At 44.3% G+C, this 6,000-nt stretch overlaps 1 protein-coding gene across 1 annotated transcript in view; it reads right to left on the bottom strand.

Annotated features, from left to right (window-relative positions):
- The window catches only part of SKA3 (spindle and kinetochore associated complex subunit 3), a 730,622-nt gene that overhangs the window by 277,831 nt on the left and 446,791 nt on the right, over positions 1 to 6,000 (bottom strand). The window lies entirely within an intron of this gene.

Here is a 6,000-nt window from a genome sequence, read left to right as displayed (position 1 = left end):
AGGAAAACTCCTCGGGAGGAGAAGCAGAGGGAATGGATTCCTCCAAGATCAGAATCCTCAGAGGCCAGAAGGCCTCCTCCTGGTAGTCTGAGTGTGCAGAATTACCTGAGGCCTCATCGGAGGACTGGGGATCTACCTGCTCAACCCTAGGCCTCTTGACAGAAGGCGGCTGAGAGCCTCTCTCTGGATGTGGCTGTGAACCCCTAATTAAGGAAATAAGGTCCTCAGCTAAACTTAAAATTTGAGAACCAGAAGTGGATCCCAGAGAAACTGATCTTGGAGGGAGAGACTTAGCCTGTTTGGCAGCCTTAGCACGAGTGTAGGCCTTAATGGACATGGACACTGGAGGCTTGGCAGCACCGCGTGCTGGAGTGGTCTTATCCACTGAAATGGTGTCAGAAGTATCCTGGGCTACGGTCTCAGAGGGGAGAACAGAAACCGTCACCGAGCTGGCCTCCGGTACCGAAATAACCGGTGGGGAGGTGTCGTCGGTCTGTAGCGGTTGTGAAACCGGCTCAGAAGAGACCGAGACACTCGCGGTAGGCCAAGCGTGGTGTCGGCCGAGACCGTGGACCGCGGATGTCGGTCCTTGTCCTTCCGTTTTTTAGGTAAATGTGCTGTCAGAAGCTCAGACGGCATGATACAACAGAAATCTTCCCCAAAATAATCCTGAGCAAACTGACCGACGCCTAAGAGTGCGTTTATTGAAAGAAGCACAAGCTGCACAGGCCGAGACGTTGTGTTCTGGGCCTAGGCAGGGTAAGCAGTAAGAGTGGAAATCCTTATGAAGTATTTCTTTCCCACAAGTTAAACAATTATTAACTTTTACAGTTTTATCTGACATCGGCTGAGGCAAGAAAAGGTCCCCAACGGGGTACTTAGCTTTTTGAAGACTTCAGTAGCTGAAAACACAGGAGCTGGTCGACCGGCACTTGCGAACTGCTTCTGCTTCGGGCGCCATGCGGCAAGAAAGACTGAAGAAGATGGCGTCGGCTGACGCTTTTATACCCCAGGCGCTTTGACGTCGGGGAAGGGGCGACATCAGCCGACGCCGGACCCAGACTTTGGAATCCGGCTGACCGAAGGGCTGCATGAGGCAGGACAACCCATATGTTAGGACTGCAGTTGCATCCTTGAAGGACATCATGGGTGATTGGTGTCCCACACCAGAGGTCAGCTCCTCGTTGGTCAGATCCGACCACAACCTAATCACCCTAGACATCCATATCCCGCTCCCACACCCCCATTAGGAAAACAACCATAAAAAATTTCTCCAAAGCCAACTTCACACTTCTTAAGACAGAAGTGGCAAACTTCACGACACCCATGCAGATGGACAATAGAGGTACGACTCCTGAATCCTACACAAATGCACTTTATAAGCACTTACACGAGTGCATGGATCGTGCTATCCCTAACAGAACCAAGATGCTATCCTCCAAAAAAACAAAGCCAATCAGGTGGTCTTCTGCCATAAATATACTCTACAACAGAAGAAAGAAACTGTTGCAAAAAGGGAGTAAAATCCCATGATTGGAGGAACTCCCTGGTCAGCTTTAGTAAGAAGGCGAGATCCCTCATAAAATCCTCCAAAGCTACTTATGAAGACAAAATTGCCACTGATTCTAAAGACAACCATCTATAGCTATGACAAAAATCCCAATGGCACCACTCAGATCTACTCTGAGTTACAGCACAATGACACTAAATATACAGAACCAATTGATATTGCCAGCATCCTGGCAGATAGGTTCAGTGCTAACTTTACCCCCCCCAACCCCCTAAAGGGACCATCTTTACACCGGAAGAATGCAAAGTTCCTGTAATCACAGCTGCACAGGTAAAAACCTGACTCTCCAAAGCCAAGAACACAGCATCCATGGGACCTGACAACATCCCAGGCTGCCTTCTACATGAACTACAGAATGAACTAGCACCCCACCTAAGTACCCTGTTCAATCATAGCCTCACCTCAGGCTTTGTGCCTATTGAATGGTGCACCGTGACAGTTATCCCACACCACAAAGGGGGGGGGGCACAACAGACCCTGGGAACTACAGCCCCATTAGCCTGATGAGCCTCGCCTGCAAGGCCATGGAACTCATAAACAAAGACATTGGGTTTGTAAAAGGCAGATCATGTCTCCTAAACCTGATAGACTTCTTTGAAGTAATCACCAAAGCCATAGATGAGGGTAATGTGGTTCACACAGCCTATCTAGATCTCGCCAAGGCGTTCAACACCATCCCCCACTCAGGAATTATAGATAAACTCACTAAACGAGTTATAAATCCCTATGTCACAAGATGGGTTGCCAACTGCCTTACTGACAGAACCCACCCTGTGAAAGTAGCAGACTCCAAATCAGACTTCAGACCAGTGACAAGTGGAGTACCACAGGGTTCAGTCCTGAGTTCTCTCCTGTTTGGTATCTACTTCGCTGAAGTACAGGCCAACACAAAAGTTCTTTGGCTAACTAAATTTGCAGATGACTGCAAACTAGGAGCCATAATCTAAACTCCTAACGATGTGGACATCCTACAAAAGGGCCTCACTGAGACAGATGCCTGGTGTCAAAGACATGGTCTCAAGCTCAATGCCAAAAAGTGGATTGTCATCCCCTTTGGTAAAAACTCTGCACCCATGAACTACCACATAGGCGGTAGTCTACTTAACACCGAAAGTGTGATAAGAGACCTTGAGACACAGGTGGACAGTAATCTCTCCTTTGATAATCACATCGCCACAGTGATCAGGAAAATCCTTCTACGTGGTACACATCACAAAAGGTTTCTCATCCAGAAAAAAAAGAGGGCATTGTTCCCTTCTAGACCCATTATAGAGTACAACGCCCCTTTTGGTATGCCCCCTCACAAGACATCTATAAAACTGGAAAGGCCGCAAAAATACCTCACAAAGAGGATTACTGGCCTCAAACAGATGCCTTACGCAGACCGTCTCAAAAAACTCCAGCTTTACTCCGTCGCATATCGCCTACTCAGAGGCGATCTCTGCCTAACATACAAAGCTATGTCAAACCCAGAGCTGTTGGATATGCTCCACTTAAAGAAATCCTAATCCCTCTGAAATACACGCTCTAAGAACCAATCCCTTGTCACCACAATAAACTGAACAAGCTGGAGGGATAGATCCCTGTCCCAGAGATTTCCCATACTCTGGAACAGACTACCTATCTATGTCAAACAGAGCTCCTCATTAACACTCTTCAAGAAAAATCTTGATGATTGGATGGGTAATAGGAAATTCACCCCGGGGATCACTTCTGTGGTTCTGCTTCACAGAGGCACAGAAAAATAATTTTCTTGGGTGGCGAAAGCCAGGGTAACTTTTTGGCTAGGCTTCTATAGGCCCTTGGGCCAATAGCCTAGTACCTACCTATGAACCTATAAGCCTTCATATCCAAGCCTCAAGCTCCTCCCATTACCCATAATCCCCTATACCATCTCTAAGCCCTCATATTGAGTTTCCTGCACTACATACATACACATAGACGTGTGTGTGTGTGTGTGTGTGTGTGTGTATATACATATATATATATATATATATATATATATATATATGTGTATATATATATATATATATATATATATATATATATATGTGTGTGTGTGTGTGTGTGTGTGTGTGTGTGTGTGTGTGTAAATACATACATATATATATATATATATATATATATATATATATATATACACACACACACACAAACACACACTGTATGTAAATATATATATCTATAACACACACACACACATTGTATGTATGTGTGTATATATATATATATATATATATATATATATATATATATATACACACACACACAAACATGTATACATACACACACGCGCGCATACATATCCAAATGAAAAAAAGGCCTTCAAATGGTAGTAATCATGAACCATAGGAGAGTTAATATTGTGAGTAGGCCGAAATCAAGAACCTGTTGATTCTGAAGATGTCTAGAAAAACTTCCACGAACAAAGGAAGGGGGGTGGATTATGGGGGAATGAGGAAGAATGAAAAAAGACAACACAGATGGCCAAGTTATGGTAAGTACATAACTTATAAATCTGATGTTGTCCTTTTCATTCTTCCTCACTACTGGGTTTCCCAAGTACATAACTCTTGGGTGGCCTTTATTGAAGGATATGATGGAACACTTATGAATCAAAAGCAGCTCTGCTTCTGGAGATAATGTCCAGCTTGTAATGAGCAACAAAGGTATGTATATAGTAGACCAAGTGGCTGCTGCACAAATATTGTCAACATAAAATCTGGATGAAAAAGCAGCCAAAGTAGAAATGGACCTAGTTGAATGGGGTTTAAGTGAGTGAGACAAACTTTGAGCTTTTGCGTGGTAAATGAATAAAATTGCAGTCTGTAATCCACTTAGCCAAAGTGACTTTAGACACTGCCTGTTTCAAATGACTAGAAGAGAAGGACACAAAAGCTGATCAGACTTTCTATGTTGTTTTGTTCTGTGAAGATAAAAAACTTAACTGTCGAACATCTAGGTGTAGCATGTACTCACCTTTATTCGAAAAATTGGGAAAAAATACTGGGAGTTGAATAGGTTGATTGAGATTTAGCTCAGTGGCTACCTTGGGCATGAAAGAAGGGTTGGTTCAAAGGGATACTCTATCTTTGTGGAAGACAATACAAGGGGGCTTTCACTGATGACACCTATAACTCAGATTGTCTTTGCAGAAGTAATAGCCACAAGCAGAATAGTTTTCAGGAAAGATTTCAAATCACAGGTGCTTGCTAGTTCAAAGGGGTTTTGGATTAGCCCTTGAAGAACTACCATGAGGTCCCATGCAGGAGAAGGTTCTTTAATTGGAGGTCTGAGAAGAAAAACTCCCTTCATGAAAGCTTTACATAATTTAGTAGAAGGCAAGGAGAAATTTTGATTTCCTGAGTGAAAATTAGATATCTCCGCTTGCTGGAGCTTAATCAAGGAAAAGCTAGCCCTTGATCAAAGAGGTGGCTAAGGAATAACAAGATATCTGGAAATGAAGCTAAAAAGGATCACTGTTCTCTTTGCAAGCCCATATAGAAAATTTTCTCCACTTACTTTTGTACAGCTTTTTCATGGATGACTTCTGAGAGGCCAGGACAATACGACATACTGTAGAAGCTAGCCTGGACTGTCTAACAATCATTGGAATTGCGAGAAACCATGCGGTTAGCTTGAGGGTGTGGAGTGCTGGAGTACTGAAGAGTGAGACAGGAGGTCCTGAGATGGCTCCAGAATACATGGAGAATATTTGAGATAAGACCATAGGAACTGAAAACACAACTGGCAAGGCAAAAAGGGAGCAATGAGGATGAGTGAGCTGTTCGACCTGCTCACTTTCTGAAGAAATCTTGGGATCAGAGGTAGAGGAGGGTACAATCATGGACTACAGCATCCCTTGGTGACTCCCCTGAAGGGGGGAATCAGAGTGAAATACTTGCTGCACTTGTTGAGGGGAGAGGCAAATAGGTCGCAGCAAGGTTGGCTCTAATAGCTGAAAATCTTGTTTGCTACTGACTGATTGAGGGACCACTGATGGACCTGGTGAGTCTGTCCACCAACACGTAGTTTTTACTGGGTATGTGCATTGCAACTATAAAGCAGCCTGAAGAGATCGCCCATTCCCAGATCCTCATGGCCTCCCTGCATAATTGGTAAGAACAAGTTCCTCCTAGTTTGCTGATGTACCAGACCACTGACATGTTTGTATGAATAGCAATGCTCCCTAGAGGGAGGTCATCCTGAAAGGCTTGCAAATGACAGAAGGACTGCCCTCATCTCCAGGAAGTTGATATGCAATTTGGTCTCTAATGGGGACCATGCGCCTTGCACTAATTTTCCGTTGTAATGCCCTCCACTCCAGCTGGGAAGCACCCATGATCACTGTGGCAATTGTCAGGGGAAAGAGAGAATGGCCTGCCCAAGTACAGGTTCTGGCACTGCATCCACCAAAGAACATGGCGTTT

The sequence above is a fragment of the Protopterus annectens genome, chromosome 5.part1 (genome assembly GCF_019279795.1).
Source record: "Protopterus annectens isolate FY-2018-M chromosome 5.part1, PAN1.0, whole genome shotgun sequence".
Lineage (NCBI taxonomy): Eukaryota > Metazoa > Chordata > Ceratodontiformes > Protopteridae > Protopterus > Protopterus annectens.
This window is presented reverse-complemented; position numbering and strand designations above follow the sequence as displayed.